We start from the raw sequence: 20821 nt of genomic DNA on the forward strand, positions 1-20821 counted from the left end.
TTCAGCCACAAACGAGCCTGCGGCTGACGTGGACTTTTTACCCCCTCCATAAATCTTCGTCCGCGAAGCCAAGCCAAAGAAATATCCACCAAATTTAAATCCTTCATCAAGGCCCCAATTTGTATCGCCATCTTTGATTTCTTTATACTTTTTGGGGATCTATCCAGAAAAGGATCCAAGACACAATTAAATCTCCCCCAACTAAAATATTTTCATTAGCTTGGTTTAATAACAAAAAAGTATCTGAAATAAAACATTCATCGTCCACGTTAGGTGCATAAACATTAAGCAAAGTCCAAGATTCAGTAAAAATTTTACAATTTACCCTTAAAACCCTTCCAGCATTCCCTTCCATAGTTTGCAATTCAAAAAGCAAATTCTTATGAATTAAAATTGCTACACCCCTTGCCTTAGAATTAAATGAAGAAAAAAACCACATGCCCCATCCAATCTCTCTTCAACTTCAAATGTTCTTTTTTAGTTGAATGTGTTTCTTGTAAAAAGGCAATATCAATTTTCATTTTCTTGATACAAGCCAAAACTTGTTTTCATTTAATCGGGTTATTTAACCCCTGAACATTAAAAGTTGCAAATTTCAAATTAGACATCCTTATAAACTAACAATATAATCACTTACTACAAAATATTGCTTCACTTCTAGTAACTTAAAACCACTAAATATTTTTTTAAAAGTATATAAAACAATTTAAATATCCCCTCCCCAAAACTACCCAAAGGTAGTAACGCCCTAAAAATCTGGAAGTGGTAAACCCCACTAGTGGCAGATGACTATCAAAGATTTCAGTGCTATCCACCTCCCCCTCTCCCCCAGCCAGAAATACATCATTCATATCAATACGATCAGGTACTGTAAATATATTCAACCCAATGACTCCATTCCCAATGATTGTTCCAGATCTTCAATGTAATAAGACTTTGTGTTAAAAGTTCTTTCTTTCCATTTTCCCATTCTGTCCATTTCCATTTGCCCTCTTTTTAAGCAACGGTGGCAAAACTCTTCCATGTCCTCACAAATCCAGTAATGAATTTATCAAAAATGAATGCATCATGATCATTCTCAAAAAATTGAGATTGAAAGTTGCCATAAAAGACTTTTAACATAACAGGATATCAAAAAGCAAATTTATAACCCTTCTTTAGTCGAATTTAATTTCCGTCATCGCCTAATAATTTCTTGACTCAAATCTGCGTTAAAAAATACTCTGTTATTCTGGATCATCATAGGAGATTGACTTTGTCGGGCCTTCTGTCCCGCCAACCGTAGTATCGTTTCTGTGTCTTGATGGTTCAGGCACTGAACTAAGACCGCTCGTGGTGGTTGTCCCGGTAACGGTTTCTTTCTAAACGCTCTATGTGCTCTCTCCAATACTATACTAAACCGTCTGAAAAAAAGACTTTGCCCAACACCTCGGGAATCAAATTCTTGAAAAAATTTATTGGATCAGACCCTTCAATATCTCCTGGAAGACCCACAATTTTCACATTGTTTCTCTGACTTTGATTTTCCAATGAATCAATTTTTTTTTCAGTAAGTCTTTCTTCTAGATTCCCCAATCCACAAACGAATCTTCCATTTTCTTTATTTTTTTTCCTTGTTATATTCAACTTGAATTTTACACTCAGAAAAAGATGTTTCAATTTTTAAAAAACTTTCTTGCACTGTATCCACTGATTTAATACATTTACTGACATCCCTCTTAACTGTAGATATATCTTCAAACATATTAGATATTTTAGTTGCCACATCCAGAAATCCTTGAGTCATTTGTTTAAAACGTATTGTCCATTTGATAGGCAATCCCTTCAAAGACTGTGCAAACAGACTCCATTCCAGGTTCCAATTCCACATTTTGAGGCCTACCTTCTCTAGACTCCACCTCCAATTGTTCCCGTGAACTGCTCGTTAAAGGTAAGTCTTCCTCTTCTTCCAGCGTTGTCGGGCCCTTCCTAGTGTGGCTGTGGGTCTGCACACCCGACGGTGGCATCCTGACCACATTGGGACGCCACCGCTCGGGCCCCCCCCACAGCCCACACACGGTCCAGTAGCTCACGGACACTTGAAGCACTGCGCATTCCTGGCAAGGCCAGGGACTGCACAGAGGTGGCTTCCGTCGCCATTCTGCACGTCCCCGGCCTATCCGACGGCAGCACGGGCTCTTCTCTCAGCTGGGTCGCCCGCACGCTCGACATCGCGAACGCACGGATTGACTCCAGCCAAACTAGTCATCGTGCCCCCTCCATCTTGTGGAGACAAGGTTGACGCCGGTATAATACTCAGCCTGGCAGGAGTTCTCTGTGCCTTGGAGGTTCCAAACGACAATTCCGTGGCTTCAGTTGAACAGGTAGGCCTCAATTCTTCAGCACTTTTAAAAGGTAATTTCTTCTCTAATTGAACTTTTGTTTTTTAACATTAGTCGCCATTATGACCCACTAATGTTCCCAAAAATAAAGATACAACTTTTAATCACTTACATAAATTTTAAAGACGGGTGCTTAAAAAAACTGGCTGAGGAAGGGTGGTATCGCACATCTGCCCTCTACGCCATCTTGCCACGCACCCCCCCCCCCCAAATCATCTGCCTTCCCTTCTATGTTACTGCTTGCTAGGAACCAACCACAGAGTTGTAGCCCCTGAATGAAGAAGATCAGCAGTCTTTTTAACTCCAGTGCATTATCATAGTAGTCTGGTTTTTATGGCAGTCCAATAGATTTATGGCAATAGTTATCAAAGCTTGCCTTGTTTTAACTTACCAATATTTAAACTCCACAACTTAATCTCAAGACTTTGAATCGCATTCTGGAGCCTTTCCCTTGGGCCCACAAACAACCCTTGCAACACTGTAACCTCTAAATCTACCATCCTTCCTTGGATAAACATAATGGCAGCGCTGGTGTGGACAGCAAGGAGCAGCGATCCTAACAGTGATGCTAACAACTCTCTAGAGGCTTTAAATGCTCTGAATCCAGGGACACTCAGCATCTCTGAGGGGACTCTCTTTTTCTTCTCTTTCTCCTATTGTTGGGGGGGGGGGGGGGGAAGAACAATGCTCATTGTTTGCCTTATGGCAGATAAAAGTTTGTACATTATATTTTAATATATTATTTCATGACAATAAAAGAAATCTTTGGTCTGGCCAAGATAAAATTCCACACATACTAGGACTCAATCTGTCCTCCTGACGGGCCACGTAAAGGGCAAATAAATGCCCTCTGATGTATGTCTCTGGTGGAGAAATAGAAGAGATAGCAGGCAATTCCTCCTGAAGAGGCAAAAAGCTTGGAGAGAGGTGCATCAGAAGGTGATGATCACAGAGGATGGAGAACATGTGGTCATCCATGAAGCCACTATCGCTCTTTGCTTTGAGGTTGCCTCCACTCCAGCCGACTCTGGTGTCGGAACTTCATTTCCAAGGCGATTTTATGCTTCGCACTTACTTCATTCCAGTCATTCATGAGATGGAGAAGGCAAAGTGCCCCTTGGTTTTCTATGTTCAATTTGATCAGCTTTCAAATGCCCATTGTGTCCCATCTTGGCAGGGAAACTGTCAACAGCATGTTGACAAAATCTTCAATTACATAACACCTGGTCATCCCATATAAAGTCATTGAAGGATAAAGTGTTGTCGGAAATATGGTCACACACACACACACACACACACACACACACACAGCAAGATCCCGTAAAAAAACAATGTGATAATTACCAGACCATCTGCTTTATAACATTGATTTGGGACCAATACAAACCAATCCTTTCCATCTCAGCTGAACAATGCTACCTCATCACATGTTGTTATTCTCCCTTCACACCGCACTGTTTGTATTAGCCAAAACCTTTAGACCGACTTTGGGCGCGTGGGACTTTAACTCCATCTCTGGACAGAGTCGTCAGACTGCACAGGTTCTTTGTGCTGTGCATGCTCCAATACTGTTATCGCATCTTTTAAAAAGATTAGATATACAGCATGGTAACAAGCCTTTTCAGCCCTCAAGCTGATGCTGCCCAAGTACATCCAATTGATGTACAACCTGATACTATTTTTGATGGGTGAGAGGAAACTGGAGCACCCGGAGGAAACCCAAGCAGACACGAGGAGAAGGAACAAACTCCTTACAGACAATGACGGATTTGAACCCTGGTCACTGGCGCTGCAACAGCATTGTGCTAACCACTACCCTAACCATGCTGCCCCAAGAGGTATAGAATCCTCTACCATCCTTAACTGCAGTGTGTGTAAATCGCCCACTGTGGGCACCTGACTACAATTAGCTGACTACAAGCTGAAAGTTTTTATAAAAGCCATCGTTCCCGAAAAACAAATGTCCTGGAGTAATTCTAATCTCTCCCCCCATTTAAATTATGTATAACCCAATGGAGTTCTACTATCGAGGATGATAGCTTCTGCACTCTGGATGAGATTATGGATTGGTACATTGTCATTTCAATATACTGTACCGCTTCAATAACTGGCATGATACAGCAGAATAAATTAAAACTTCAGTGATTCACCTGTCACTTAAATGAATTCAACACGAGACACAATTAGCACAAGAACAAATCCGGCACATATATTACAGCTCACAATTCTGATCATTCTTTCCCCAAACTTCCTTTTTGGATCTATTGTGACACAGCGAAGAACTAGGGTTGACTACAACTACCTCCACACAATGAATTCTTTTAACACAGTAACATCATCTTGGAGGTGGAGCACACATGGGCACACCACCACCAGGCTGCACATCGCTCAGCCTCTGAAATACACAAATTTCTGGAACTCCAAACCCCAACAGCATTGTGTAGGACTTTCACTACAAGGACAAGAATCTAAAGCAGAAGTGAAAGCCTTTGGTCCTTCACAGAAGTACCAAAAACCAAAACTATGGCTGCACACAGGAATCAGACATACATTTAGAAAGACTTTACTAGTGTACATTAAGTATAGTTTGAACTACCAATGTAGCAATTCTGTCTTGCCTACAGAAAAAAAAGAATCTCAGGTTTGTTTGAAGTGTCATGTATGTACTCTGAGAATAAATCTGAAATCTAAATTTCAGGCTAGATTTATAGATGGAGGATCTGAGAAGGATGTGGTCCAAATGCAATTAGATGGGATCAGCTGTGAATCCCAACGTGGTAGACATGGATGAGGGAAACAGCGTAGGGAAAAGATGTTTGGACTGTCAAACACTGAATAACTGTGTGCAAATTCATGGGGAAGCCAATGGTGGGGCACATGCAAAGGCTGAAAGTCTTACATGTGCCTACCACACCCCCCCCTCCACCCCAGGTGGACCCAATGTCCCAGGACATGTCCAGGGAGGAGACATGCTAATCTCTGGATATACTTACATGCCAGAAGAAAGCCCACTAGAGGGGATGGGGAATTGTCAATGGTAAAAAGCTCAAATAGAAAAGCCCAGTGGAATATTCAATGCTGAGCAGTGATATGGATACATTCCAGTTCGCCAATTATAGTAGCACGTCTACAGCGGATGCCATCTCACTGGCTCTACACAAAGCCCTGGAACACCTGGACAGTAAAGATGCATAGATCAGGATGCTCTTTATCGACTACAGTTCAACATTTAACATCATCATCCCATCAAAACTGATTAGCAAACTCCAAGACCTTGGAGTTAACACTTCACTGTGTAATTGGATCATGGATTTCCATGACGACAATCTGTGAAGATTGGCAAGAGCTTCTCCACAATCTCCATCAGTACTAGAGCACCACAGGGCTGTGTTCTTAGCCCCCTGTTCTACTCACTTTACACCTAAGTGGGTGGCTGAGTACAACAATAACATCATCTACAAATTTGCCTACGATACCACGGTAGTGGGTTGTACAAAGGAAGGGGATTAGTCAGCATTCAGAATGGGGATGAAAACTTGGCTAAATGGTGCAACAACAACAACCTTGCACTCAATGTCATCAAAACTAAGGAGCTGATTGTTGACCAGGAAAGGAAAGCCAATAGTGTACAATTCAATGACCATTGGGGGATCAGAGGTGGAAAGCGTGATTAAATTTAAATTCTTGGGAGTCACAATATAAGAGGATATTTCCTGGACCCAACTGACCCATGGCATCGTGAAGAAAGCACAGCAGTGCCTCTACTTCCTCAGGAGTTTGCAGAGGTTTTGAATGACACCAGAAACCTTTTCAAATTTCTACAAAGGTGTGGTGAAAAGTGTGCTGACCGGCTGCATCACAGTCTGGTATGGGGATACCAATACTCCTGAGCAAAAATCCCTGCAAAGGGTATTGGACACAGCTCAGGTCATCACAGGCAAAACCCTCCCCACAAGTGAGAACATCTACAGGGAGCATTGTCGTTGGAGAGTAGCAGTAATCATCAAAAACCCACACTACCCAGCATATGCTCTGTTCTCACTGCTGCCATCGGGAAAGAGATATAGGTGCCACAAGACTCACACTACCAGATTCTGAACAGCTACTACCCCTCCACCATCAAACTCCTCTGTAAAGGTTAAAACCTTGTGTTTTTGATTCTTAGTTAACTTTGTGCCTATTTCTTTAAGAAGAAGTATTGTTTGTAGTGTTACCATAGTGACTATGATGTAATATTTCATAATCTCTGCACAGACTAAGATCTTGCATCTGTGTTCAACGAACTGTGAAGGTGACTTGAGCTCGAGATAATTTTCTTTGATTTTATTCGTCTTACTTTATCTTATTTCTTTTTGTATATCTCTTTGAAGTTGAAGTTATGCAAAATGTTTATCAATGAATTAAAGCTACTTAAAACTGCATCTACAAAGTTTGGTTTATTGGATTAATAAGATAGTAATTCGGAATATTGTCCTTTCATTTCCTTGAAGATGATACATTTTGAAATTAGGAGATACTAGAACCTGGAAAGTGACAAAGAGACATTCTTTCAGTAAAAAAAATAGAATATTCCAGAAGCCTCTATGATAATATATCTATGTTGTCTGACAATTGTGCAGTTTAAAATTGAATCAAGTCTAGGAAGACACCTGTGACCTTGGGAAGATAAGATAGAACTCTGGTTTGCAGAATCTGGCAGGAAGCCCAAAAAAAAAATGTTCTTGAAAGTTATAAACATTAATGATAAAAAGATTGATGCAGAACATAGCAAAGACAATTCAATTAAGCAGCATCCTCTCAAATGGACCAAGCAAGATACAAATTTGTTTACAGTTCCTAGGAACCAGGATAAGCCAAAAGTGTGAAGAATCCAAGATGGATAAGAAGTCTTATCAGGCTAAAGACCTCAAGCAAACAGCTCCTCTCAAAGAGCTGTCTGGTTGTGAGTTAAGGCAGACCAACAACGCTTGGCAGGAGGTTGGAGCCAGCCACCATAGAAGAAGTGGCTTCAAATACCAAGAAGAAGAATCTGGTAAGGCACTGCAGGCCTCATTAGCTGACTTAAATGTTAGTGGAACTGGAAGAGATGAATGTACGTTGCAAAGCCCCACTGGTGCTGTATCAAGCAAAATGCTGAAAATAGAGACTCAATCAGCAGTATCTAAAAGTTCAGATGTGAATCCTGATGATAGTATTTCCAAGGTTGTGAGCGTAGGAAGATCTTCAAAGTCATCTAGAGCAAGTACAGCTTTGCGTGCCTCAAGCATATCAGCTATGCTTGCTAAGACGCAAGCAGACCTGGCTGCTGTCTGCACAATGTGGAGTGGTTGGAGAAAAGACATGATCTAGAAGATATGGAAGCTGAAAGGAAGGAACAACAATTGGAGCAAGAAGACAGAATAGATTATTGAAGAGAAAAAAAGAAAAGACTAGACATGCTATGAATATGGCCAAAGTAGAAGCATTAGCTCAGGCTCAAAGTGAAATATTATTTCTTGGTCAGCAATAAAATCAGAGGACACAAAGGTGTTACAAACATACACCCTCTTTCTGAGAGGATGTTGCAATGCAACGAGAAGTAGTGTACATCTGCAAGAGCTGAATTTGCTTGCTAATTTGTCAATAAATTACTTTATAAGCTGAGGGACTTATGAGAACCAAGGTTGCAGATCTTAAGATTCTTCCTGACAGGAATGCCATTTTTAAGGATGTTGTACAATTTTTGGAATAGCATGTGCATATTAACACTGTACCAGTATTTGGAAATATTAAAAATACTTCAATAGTTCCTAAAGATGTAAAGAAGTCTAAATCATTGTTTCAACAGAAACTAAAGGGAAGTACCTTTGGTACTGCTGTGTCAGATACAAGCACAAAAATGAACAAGGAAACAAAGGAAAAAGAAGATCAGACTGTTCAGGAAAGCTGTTTGTATTGCAAAGATAAGCATGCTTTAGAAAAATGTTAATGAGTGGAGAAAAAGCTGTATGACAAGAAATTAACCTTTTTAAAGAATGGAATATATTTTGGTTGCTTGTGAAAAGGTCACATCAGCAAAACTTGTAATATGCGACTCATTTGTGATATATGCAGTTTAAAACATCCCAAGTTACTGCATACTCAATGAAATAAAGTTAAGAAGGAAGTCAAACAATCTGAATCCAAGACTAAAGACACAATCAAAGAGAATGCCTCAGCTTTGGTTGAGACCAACAGTTTTACTGGGGCCGGTGACAAAGCTCTCTCAATAGTTCCTGTACAGGTCAAAGCTAAAAAAGAAAGATTCTTACTGAAGACCTACAAATTTCTTAATCCAGGAAGTACCGCATCATTTTGTACTGTTAAATTAATGAATAAACTTAATCTTCATTGTAAAAGATCACAGATCTTGTTGAAGACAATGAACAATGAAAGGAACATTGAAACTAATATAGTTTCAGGTTTACAGATTGCTGGATTGAATATCAATGAATATTGCGATCTTCCAAGTGTATATACTCAGAAGACTATGCCAGTGAATAAGGAGAATATTCCTTATCAGGATGATATCAAACAGTTGGATTATCTAAAAGAAATTTACTTACCCAAGACTGATGCTAAGATTGAGATATTAATTGGATTAGATGTACAAAAAACTCTTAAACCGCTAGAACTAATAAGGAGTCAAAATGGTGGACCTTATGCCATGAGAGCATTGCTTGGATGGACAATTAACAGACCATTAGGAGGAAAAATGAATAATGATCAGGAGTCAAATGTAAATGTCAATCGAGTTTCAGTTGTCAAACTTAATGATCTGTGGGAACAACATTTTAAAATTTATTTTCTTGAATGTCTCACAGATATTCAGGAACCTTCAAAGGAGGATAAGCAGTTTCTGGATTTAGTTTCAAATTCTGTTAAACATGTTGATGGTCATTACTGTACAGTATTACCTTTGAATAAAAGAAAAATTTCTATGCCAGACAACAAAATAATTGCAGGAAAGCATATGCTGAATTTGAAGAGTAAATTCTTCCTTTCATTTGAAATATACCAATGCCATGTTGGACAAGATATCCAAGGGTTATGTAGAAAAGGTATCAGAAGATATCTTGGACCATAAAGATGGTAGAAAATTGTATTTACCTCATCATGGAGTTATACATCCATAAAAGGAGAAACTACATGTAGCATTTGATTGTGGAGCATCATTTCAGGGAGTTTCATTGAATTCTCAACTTTTATAAGGTCCAGACATAATCAGTACTTTGATAGGTGTTCTGATAAGATCTTGTAAAGAGCCTATTGTAATTGCTGCAGATGTTGAAGCGATGTTTCATCAAGTGAAAGAACCATCAGTACATCATGATTTTTTTACGATTGTTATGGTGGCCTAATGGAGATTACAGTAAAGATATGATTGAATATAGAATGACAGTTCATTTATTTGGAGCAACTTCGTCACCGAGTTGTATAAATTTTGCTCTCAGGAAATGTGCTAAAGATAATGAAGAGCAATTTAGTTCTCAAGCTACAAACACCATCAGCAATAATTTCTATGTTGATGATTGTTTTACTTCAGTGGTTTCAGAAAAAGAAGCAATAAATCTTGATGATGAGTTAAAAGAGATCTGTAATAAAGGAGGTTTCTTCTTTTAGCAATGGATTAGCAGCAGTCGAGATGTGTTGGATGTTATTCCTGAAGCAGAAAGAGCAAAGGAGATAAAACATCTTGATTTGGATTGTGACGTTCTACCTGTTGAAAGAATTCGAGGTGTGCAATGGTGTGTTCAAGCTGACGTTTTCAAATTCAAAATTGTTTTTAAAGAACAGCGTTTGACGAGATAAGGTATTCTTCCAGGTAAACTCAATATATGATCCTTTGGGAATATTGGCACCAGTAGTATTCATAGCTAAAAAAATCTGCAAGAATTATGCAGAAGAAAATTTGAATGGGATGAAACTATACCAGATTGCATCGCACAAGATTGGATGAATTGGATTGGGAGTCTTGAAAGGTTATAAAGTTTTGAAGTCAACAGATGTTTTAAACCTACTGACTTTGCAATTGCCACATTTGCTTAGTTATATCATTTTGCTGACGCAAGCGAAGGTGGTTTTGATGCTATCGGTTATTTAGAACTGAGAAATAACCAAGAGCGAGTACATTGTGGATTTGTAATGGGAAAAACCAGAGTTGCTCCATTAAAGCCAGTCACCATACCTCATATGGAATTGACTGCTGCTACTATGGCGAGTAAAGTGGACACTATGTAAAGAAGAGAATTACAGATAGAGTTAACAGATTTTATGTTTTGGACTGATAGTACATCAGTGCTTAAAAACATTAACAACAAAACCATGAGCTTTAGTACCTTTGTGACTAACAAATTTAACAAGATCAAAAAGGTTTTGAATGCTAAGCATGGACAACAACAAATGGTAAATTTGCTACAAGACAGAGTTTTGCCTGATGAACCCCCTTTTACATACATGGGAGTTGATTATTTTGGTCCTTTGCAAGTAAAATGAGGAAGAAGTGTTGAAAAATGATACGGAGTTATTTTTACTTGTTTGACTCCAAGAGCAATCGCTTGATACAGACTCTTTTATCAACGTTCTTCAATGTTTTATCACTAGACGTGGTCAAGTAAAGGAATTACATTCTGATAATGGATCTTACTTTACAGGAGCTCAAGTAGAGTTACAAAAACCAATTCAAAATTGGAATTAACATCAAATTCATGATGCATTACTTCAGAAAGAAATTAACTGGATATTTAACCCACCCACAGGATCACATCATGGAGGTATGTGGGAAAGAATGATTGGATCAATCAAGAATATTCTTAATTTCTTAAATACTTAATGATGACAATCTTCAGACAGTATTGTGTGAAATCGAAGCTATTTTAAATAGTCGTCCAATAATGAAAATTTCCGTCAATTCAAATGACATTGAGGCACTTACATCAAATCATCTCTTACTTCTTAAATCTAAACCTTTAATGCCTACAGGTCAATTTCAGAAAGAAGCTATCTATACAAGACACAGATGGAAACAAGTGCAGCTTCTTGCGGATTATTTTGGAAAATATGGATTTGAAGAATATCTTTCATTATCACAAGAAAAACAAGAATGGCCTTAAGCTAAATGCAATTTTGTATGTGGAAATTATCATGGGCAATTGTGCACCAAGAAATTCTTGGTTGCTGTGGAAAATCGTGGATACAGTTCTGGACAAGAAAGGTTTTGTTCAGCAAGTGTGGATTAAAACCAAGAATGGTTACTAATATCTGTCTTTACAAGAAGCAGAAAGTTTTGATTTATGTTATACTTACCATATTTACTTTTTCATCTGTAATAGTAATTATTATATATTAGTCATTAATGTCTATTATAATAAATAGGGGTCAGAATGTAAAGGTTAAAATCTTGTTTTTGATTGTTAGTTAATTTTGTGCCCATCTCTTAAAGAAAACTATTGTTTGTATTGTTACTGTAGTGATGATGACATATGTCATAATCTCCACACAGAGTAAGAACTTGCATCTGTCTTCAACGAACTATGAGATGTGACCTCGAGATCATTTTCTTTGAATTCGCTGTTTTTCTTTTTTTTTATATATCTCTTTGAAGTTGAAGCTATGCAAAATGTTTATCTGTTTTATCAACAAATTAAAGCTACTTAAAGCTGCATCTACAAAATTTGGTTTATTGGATTAATAAGATAGAAATTCGGTATATCGTCCTTGAAGATGACACATTTTGATATTAGGACATATTAGTGCCGTCTCTATCCTCAACGACAAACTCAGACTCATTTAAGGGCTCTTAATTGTGCACTTTATTGATTTTCTTTTTGTCCTCTCTGTATTACATAGTTTGTTTACAGTTTTGTTTGTTTACATGTTTTATGCTGTGTCCAGTTTACTTTTCGTACTATCAATTGGTGGTAGTTCTGCCGCACCCACAGGAGAAAGGAATCTCAGGGTTGTCTTTGATGTCATGTATGTACTCTCACAATATATATGAAATCTGAAAATCCTGTGAGAGATATGGATTGTTCAAATGGGCCATCGTCCGGTAAGAAATGGTTGATGGAAAAACCAGATTCACTTTAAGCTAAAACCACACTGATCATAGAGGACAATGCAGTGGGAAAACTTCTTGGGAATTTCACAGGATAAGTGCTCCTAATTCCAGCCTTTGAAAGCAGACAGGTAAATGGCCACAGGAAAGAAAAACCTCAACTATCTTTCTTAAAAATATACTATCGTAAAAGCCTGCAGAAAGCTGGAGCGGCCTGCAGAGTGGCAACCTCAACCACTCCCCAATTAATATTTCACTTTCAAATCTCCACGCAAAAGACATTAGAGGGAATGCAGATAATTAACAAAGATCAACGGCATCTTTATGCTGGTTAATGAAGTGCTTAACACAATTAGAGCAACTCATTGTGTTCATATACGTGATTAGTCTCTGCAGCTGCATCTGAATTTTTGCTCATTTACACAATTTATGATGCTGAATTTAAACTGTGCCCTCCAAAACCAACAGATGATAGTTGGAGGCAATGATAGAGTTTGTGGATGACACGATGGCTGGAAGTGGTGTGGGTGGCAAGGAAGGTTGTCCAAGGCTACACCAGGATATAGAATGAATGGAATATTGAGCAGAGAGTTGGGAGGTGAAGTTTAATTCTGCATCTTAGGAAATAAAATAGGGGGTAGGACATAGACAGTAATGGTCAGGGCAGTAAGGAAGGGTGATGAACAGAGGGCCAGAGGATTAAGCCTATACGCTCCCTGAAAGTGACCAGGATGGTTAGGGCAAAAGATGCATGCTTGCTTTCATTGGTTGGGGCAGAGAACAAGCATCAGAGCTCAGGATGCAACATTGCAAAACACTGGCAAGAACGCACTTGGACTACAGTGTGTAGTTCTGGTTAATACACAGTGGGATAGATGTGGACAGAGAGAGTAGAAGAGAATCACCAGGATGTTGCCTGGATCAGAGAGCTTTAATTATATGAGAGGTTGGGTAGACTGGGTTCAATTGCCTGGATGATCTGATTGAGAAGGTCAGTGAATAGCCAGTCTGTTACCCATGGTGGGAGTTTCAAAAAACAGATATGAAGATGAGAGGACAGAGTTTTGAAAGGGATTTGAAGGGCAACTTTTTTTTTGTCCATTGAGAATGACCACCTCTGGCTGAAGGAGTACCAGGTATCAGAACCAGGCCGAGAGCTGCTACTGGAGGCTTCCTGATCATGTCAGAAGTCTGCATCTGGAGCTCAGGTTGCTAATGGTTTAGACTGTGTGGCTGCGGGAGTGCTGGAGGTGAAACGATGGACAATAGGTATCTCTCTTTTGCTTCTCTTTCTCTGACTGAAAGGGGTACCAGGTAATTTCTGTTGATAGCAAAACTGCCTTATGGCAAACTGAAGGAAATTTCATGTAATAACACTTTTTCTATTTTATTTCAGGACAATAAAATCATCTTGAATCTTAAACCAGATATAGTCACCATGTTGAAACATTTACACAGGCACTTAAATAGGCAAGGATAAGAGAGAAGCTGGGACCTGATGGAACTGTTTCCACAATCCCAGGAGTCATGAAATGTAATTACAAAAGCCAAAAATCTTGGGTGCTCCTTCACTTGCCCTAGACCATAGATCATGGAGCACCAGGATAGGGAAGTCTTGAATCTCTTCCCACATAGCTGCAAAAATCCCATTGATGGGGAAAACTGAGAAATTTCACATTTTGATTGTATTTGCCACCTTGTTTTAGACCTTACTGATTTACTTTCCTACATCACGGACGAGAAACACTGCACTAAGGAAACGTGTCATAAAAGGTTCTGCCACATGACTCATACAAAGACCCTGGCTCATTCCTCTGTTCATCCAGATAGCTTGGTATCCCTAAACCTGACAGAGAAGTCGTTTCAATTAGAAACGGGTGCCAGTGTCAAAAATCAAGGTGACATTCTCCGCACTGAACCATTGAGATTGCACCGCAGAGCAGATCGCTGAAAGGAAGTCAAATTCAAAGTACAATTAGACTGGTGTGGAAGCAGATGATCTGCAACAAACATCTTAAGCAAATAAGCAGCTTATTCAAACCATATTCAATTAAATGGGAAAGATTTATACTAGCAACAATGGAAAGTAAATCTGCAACCTGAAAGTTTATTTAATTAAGGCTCCTGCAGTTTACGATTATGATCTCTGTTATTCAGGGTCCATTTACTTTTATTTACAATCTTTGTTAGTGAAAAAAAATCCTTGCAGAGAGTGCCCCACAAATATAAACAATTAAATCCAGTGCTTGGCACTTGTCTGAGGTTGTGGAAAGCGACCAGCAATGGGATTGGGGACTGATTTTAATTTGCCACTGCAGTTGAGAAAAAGACAATTACCACATCACCACTCGCAGCAGGTTGTTCAGACATCAGAATCAGAATTTATTGTCAGGAAAATGTCACAAAATTTGTTATTTTGTGGATGGATTACAGGATAAGTATTGCTATAAAATACATTTAACAAAAGTAAATTAGTGCAAAAGAACGGAAAGTGAGATAGAGTCTGTAGTTCAATGTCATTCACCGAATCACAGAGCACTGTTGACCCGATGAGCTGGGAGGGCAGAGGGAACAAAGAACATGGAACAGTACAGCTAATACAGGCCCTTCAGCCCATGAAAAACACTGAATTTCATGATTCGTTTATGACAATAAATTTTGAATCTGATGTGCTGACCTATAGAAACCCACTTCACAATCAATCTGACCCCTCCCTCCCTCACAGTCCAGAACCATCCATGTGCTCACCCAAGAGTATTTTAAATGTGCCTTTTGTGCCAGCATACGAGGCACAAGTCAGGAGTGTGATGGAAATTCCCAGGGCATCCAGAGAGAAGCTCTACATCATCTGGCCAAGACATTGTCCACCAGCAGCATCACTCCCTCCTCCTCCACCAGTCCAGTGGCTGCAGTGTGCACATTCTACAGCAATGGTTCTCAATTCTTTTCTTTCCACTCACACACCACTTTAAGTATTCTCTATGTCATAGGTACTCTGTGATTAATAAGGGATTGCTTAAGGTGGTATTGTGGCAACGCACAAATCTGCCACGACGAACCAGCCCTGCTTGTTATGCATGGTCAGCGGGGAAGTCGCGGCAGAGATGGGAATGTGTTCCCATTTCTTCTGCTCCATGATGGAAGTTGGTGTGCGCGCTTGCATCAGCGTGACACAAGCGGCAGAGCATACACATGGTCCAACCACTTCGCTGAAAAGTAAGCGCGCAAAGTTTAAATAAGCTTTCCTGTTGCGACCTCAGAGCTCACAGTCTGTGTCTCCAGTCTGTTCACTCGCTCACATCCAGCATGCTACAGCATGTGGATGGAAAGAAAAAGTTTGATAACCACTGTTTTAATTGTACCTAATTGACTCATTATGTGCACGGTTTCATAACTCCAAAGAAAATGGGCTAAAGACAATTTTTCTCAAGCAAACTATTTCAGTATCAATTTGGTCTAGAGTAGTAATTCTCAACCTTCCCTTCTACTCACATACCACCTAAAGCAATCCCCTACCAATCACAAAGCACTTATGGCATAGGGATTACTTAAAGTAGTATGTGAATGGAAAGAAAAAGGTTGAGAATCACTGTTCTACAAAATGCACTGCTGCCACACCAACCGGCAGCACTGTTGATACCCACAACCTCTACTCCTCGACCATATGTAGGTCATGGGCAGCAAGTGCATTAAATTATTATCCCCCACCCAGGTCATGCAGTACCCTTCCCAATAGCCCCCCCAGGCACCCAAAACAGAGGCTCCCCACCACCTTCTGAAAGGGAGATATGAGGTGATCTCCAAATACAACCCCAGTTAGATGTGACCAGCTTCAATAGGCTGGATTTCAGAAGCAGAGTTCAGGCAAGGGAACACGCTTCTATCTCCCATTCTCCAAAGTTAGTTCTGATCATGATGCCCCTCATTTCCCACATCTTTTCATGCCCTTTTCATTAACAACACAAGATGAAGCGACAATGTCTCCTCAGTCAAACACTCCTGCTAATTCATCCAAATATTTGCTTAAAATACAAAGACCTTTGTTCATCTTTTCCAAACCTGCTCTGGATCATCCTGGATAACAGGATAATACTCCCATTCATCCTGGATAACAGGATAATTCTCCCATCCCTTCCACGGGACAGGAACAGGCTACAGAGGATTATAAACAGTGCCAGCAGTATCATGGGCATTTGTATTCACTCCATTAATGACATCTTAAGAAAGCAGCTTCTATCATCAAAGACCCTCACCACCCAGGCCATGCCCTCTTCATACAGTAACCATCAGGAAGGAGGTACAGGGCCCTGAAGACAAACACCCAATAGTATAAAAACAGCTTCTTCCCCTCCGCCATCAAATTTATGAACAAACAATGAGCCATAAGCACTACCTCACTATTTTTCACACTAGTTATTAATATTTTTAATATCTTGTATTTACAGGATTTTAATTTTTAGTAATTTTGGAAAAATGCTGCTACTACAAAACACAATAAATTTCATGACACCTGTTTTTATGACAATTAACCTGATCCTGAACGCTCCCACAGTGCCAGTGCCCACCGCTCTGCTTCCCCACTCCCCCATCATCTGCTGCTCTGGGTCCCCCATCTTACCTTTCTTTCCATTTCAAATAACCCACAAGACCTGCACCCTCCATCTTCTTGTCCAGTCCAGTCCATGCCCTCCTCCTCAGACTCTCTGCAGGATGAAATATTGCCACAGTTCCTCTCCAGACCTTTCTCGAAACACCACCATACCCTCACTCTCAGAAACACAGCCTCAATTGCTCAACCTTTCGCTCAAAGCCCTTCAAACACTTAGATGTCCATCTCAGTGTCTGCGACTAAATACACTAAAATGTGGCTTGGTGTCAGGACCACCTCCTTTCCCTCAACGTCAGCAAGAATAAGGAGATCATCATCGACTCGAGGAAGTGAGGAACTCATTCATCTGTTCACAGCAATGGCGTTAAGGTGGAGATCTCATTGACAACTTTAAGTTCCAACGAGTAACATCTCCAACTACTGGTCCTGGTCCAATCATGTTGATTCAATGGCCAGGATGGCACACCAACGGATCCTCAGGAGCCCATGATGCAAGATCTCAATGGTTCACTGATGCTCTTCAGGGAAAGAAACCTCCTGCCCTTCTGTTTGGACTCTCTGAGATTCTGGAACCAATACTGTGTTCACTCCAAACTGCACTCTGAAATGACCAGCAAAGCATCAGTTCAACATTGGATCTGTCAGTAATGTTCATACTTGGTGAGTAGAGGAACACTGTGTTTGGTTGCGAGGAGCACACCACTTGCTAATATGATCACCTAACTTGCCAGATGGAAAAGAACTGCTGGAAACAGCAACCCACTCTTGAGGAAGAGACACAAGTCAAATTTATTATCATCTGATTGTACAACTCCAACCCAATGAAACAGCGTTCTCCGGTTGCACACGCAACTAGACATAACCCACATATTTACAACTATGCACATGCACATGCATACAAATAAATAAATAAAATAAATTTTGTTTTGTGAATATGAGCGTCTCAGATGGTTAGTGTGAGCAGTTCCTTTGATCGTTCACCATTTTCACTGCCCGTGGAAGAAGCTGTTTCTCAGCCTGGTGGCGCTGGCTCTAATACTCCTGTATCTCTTTCCCGACAGGAGCAGCTGAAAGAGATGGAGTGTGTGAGGTGTAAGGGGTCCTCAATGATTTTGCACACCCTCTTCTAACAACAATCCCTGTATATCACATCGATATGGGGGTGGGGGGAGGGAGGAGGGAGATCGCAGTGACCCCCCCCCCCCCACCCCCCCACCACTCTAATGGACCTATGGATCAACCTCTGATCCATTTCTCTGTAGCCACCATACCACAGCTGTCCAGGATGTTCTTGTTCGAGCTACTGCAAAAGGTTGACGTGTTGGTGGCTGGTAGCCTTACCCGCTTCAGTCTTCTCAGGAAGTGCAGTCACTGTTGCGCCTTCCTGACAAGTGAGGAGATGTTCTATATCCACAATAGTTCAGGAGTTAAGTGATCTCTAAGGAACTTGGTGCTCTCTACACTTTCCACTAAAGAGCTACTGATGTATAATGAAGGGAGGTTGTTTCTGGTCCTCGTGAAGTCCATGATCATCTCCTTTGCCGTATTCACGTTGAGAGTCAGGTTTCTCCATTCTGAAACTCAGTCGTCCTCCCTTGAAAGTTGAACATTGCTTTTAAATCCCATTCAACCTGACACACAAGGTGAATTCATGATTGGTTCTCATTCAGTGGTAGACTATGTTCCGGTTTGGGCTGTGTGAGCACCATCTTCACCTTAAAGCCCAATGCACATTGCTGTAAACTAACTCAACAGACAGGTTTTCATTCCTACAATGTCTTCCACATCTATCAGTAAAGCACTCTTCAGCCAAAGTATCTTCTGAAATAGAGTCACACAGTAGAGATGCATTCCAGTGATTATCACAAATCCAAACACCAGAGGACATCTGTACAAGGTGAGGGGATGAAATTTTAGGGGAGACATCAGGTTAATTTCTTTTTTTAAATGAGATCAGTGGGTGCCTTGGGTAGTGTTGGAGGTAGGTACAATAGGGACATTTTAAAAATTCAGACAGGGATATGGATGCAAAAAAAAACAAGAGGGTTATGGGTGTGAAGTAGGGAAGGATTAATTTGTTGAGTAGGTTTATATAGGTTGACAGAACATCATGGGCTGAAAGGCCTGCATTGTGCTGTAAAGTTCTATGTTTTAAATGTAGGGTAGGTGGCAATCAAATTGTCCATAGTCAGCTCCTATCAACACAATGTTTTGATTATCGGAGATCAATTCCTCAAAGCCAGGAAGAAAGAAGCATTCTTTTACACCCACCTGATCTATCTGAGAAGAATCTGCTGAATATCTGGTTGAGAGACAGTGCCCTGAATCTGCGTTGGTACATTTATCAGCTGGACCTACTGCTGCCTTGTTCTACCCAGAAAATGTACAGCTGACAGTCAGCCCATGACAGCTGGGTTTAGCAGCACACACAGGAATTGGGTAAATGACAGAATGAGCACCTTACCTCACAACCTACCCGCCCCATTAGCCACCCTCCTCTTTCTGAGGGAGCCAGTAATTCTCACAATCAACACATCAAGCACCTGAGAACCTGCTGAGGAAACCACCCTCGAGGAGATGCAACCCCAGTGCTGTGGAGCAGAGGCTTCAGGTCGCATAGAATACTACAGCACCGAAGCAGGCCCTTTGTCCCTACTAGCCTGTACTATTATTCTGCCTTGTCCCTCTGACCTGCACCCAGTTCATAACCCTCCCATCCACGTACCTGTTCAAATTTTTCTTAAATGTCAAAATTGAGCCTGCAGTTAGCAATTCAGCTGCTTCTTGTTCTATACTCCTACTACTCTCCGTGTGAAGTACCACCTAATATTAGTTATAAACATTTCCCCCTTCACGCTTAATTCATGTCTCCCCTAACCTCAGTGGAAAAAGCATTTTCGCTAGTTTCCTGGACCTATGCAACCCTAGCACTGCAGGTGTGTGCTGACTGACCCCACTGAGCGGACAGGAATAGCTGGTGGTCTGGAGTCAGCTCACTCATCCTGTCTACAATCTGCCACATACATGCCAAAAGTTAGTCAACGTGAAATGAACTATGATGGATGCTTGATTAAAGCAATTTATTAGCCCAATTTACAGAGGGAATGAATTTGCTGATTAATGTCTGAGCCACTTTGTGGTGTTTACTTCTGCAGTGCCAAGGTGACCTCGCATAGTTGTGAAGCAGGATACCCTGAGCTGTCCGAGTTCTGTTCCCATGCAACCAGAACCCCACAGCGACCACACCCCCAGTTGCTCTGTTAGCATCTGTCATCCATCATTCAGGGACATCATTCATGCCCGACAGCTGAGAATGGTCAAATCCTAGTCACACTTTGTGATGGGACATACTGGCCATAAACAGCTAAATGTCTTTTACAGTCAATGATGAACAGACGCTGCTTCACCCCCATATCTGACCCAGTCCTTCAGCTACAGGTTCTGCATGGATCCATTCCCATCAGCACTTCCCAATGGCCACCAGGAAGCAGGTTCCAGTTCTGTTCACTGGAGATCATGATCTCACAGTGACTGGACCATGTGCCAGTCCCTGGCCCACTGAAGGGGGTCTTAAGAACATCAGATGTCCTCTTCTCTCCACCAATCTACTCGGCATCTCCAATGCTGGATACTGTGGATACTGCCGATTACACTCACCTGCCAACTCCAGAGCTCTCCAGAAAATGGATGAAAGTGCAAAAATTTGAGGAATTGGTGACAAGCAGTAAGTCAGGAGTTCTATGGATGAACAATGTA

General features: G+C 40.6%; 1 protein-coding gene and 1 long non-coding RNA gene across 13 annotated transcripts in view; one reads left to right on the forward strand and one right to left on the reverse strand.

Annotated features, from left to right (window-relative positions):
* cadm1a (cell adhesion molecule 1a) overlaps positions 1-20821 on the reverse strand; it is a 338433-nt gene that overhangs the window by 154839 nt on the left and 162773 nt on the right. The gene's annotated exons all lie outside the window — the stretch shown is intronic.
* Positions 1941-11965, forward strand: LOC138741844 (uncharacterized). Its single transcript, XR_011343808.1, has 3 exons — positions 1941-2363; positions 11054-11173; positions 11382-11965. It is a non-coding gene; the product is annotated as an uncharacterized lncRNA (long non-coding RNA).

Source organism: Narcine bancroftii, chromosome 8 (genome assembly GCF_036971445.1).
Source record: "Narcine bancroftii isolate sNarBan1 chromosome 8, sNarBan1.hap1, whole genome shotgun sequence".
In the NCBI taxonomy this organism is placed as follows: domain Eukaryota; kingdom Metazoa; phylum Chordata; class Chondrichthyes; order Torpediniformes; family Narcinidae; genus Narcine; species Narcine bancroftii.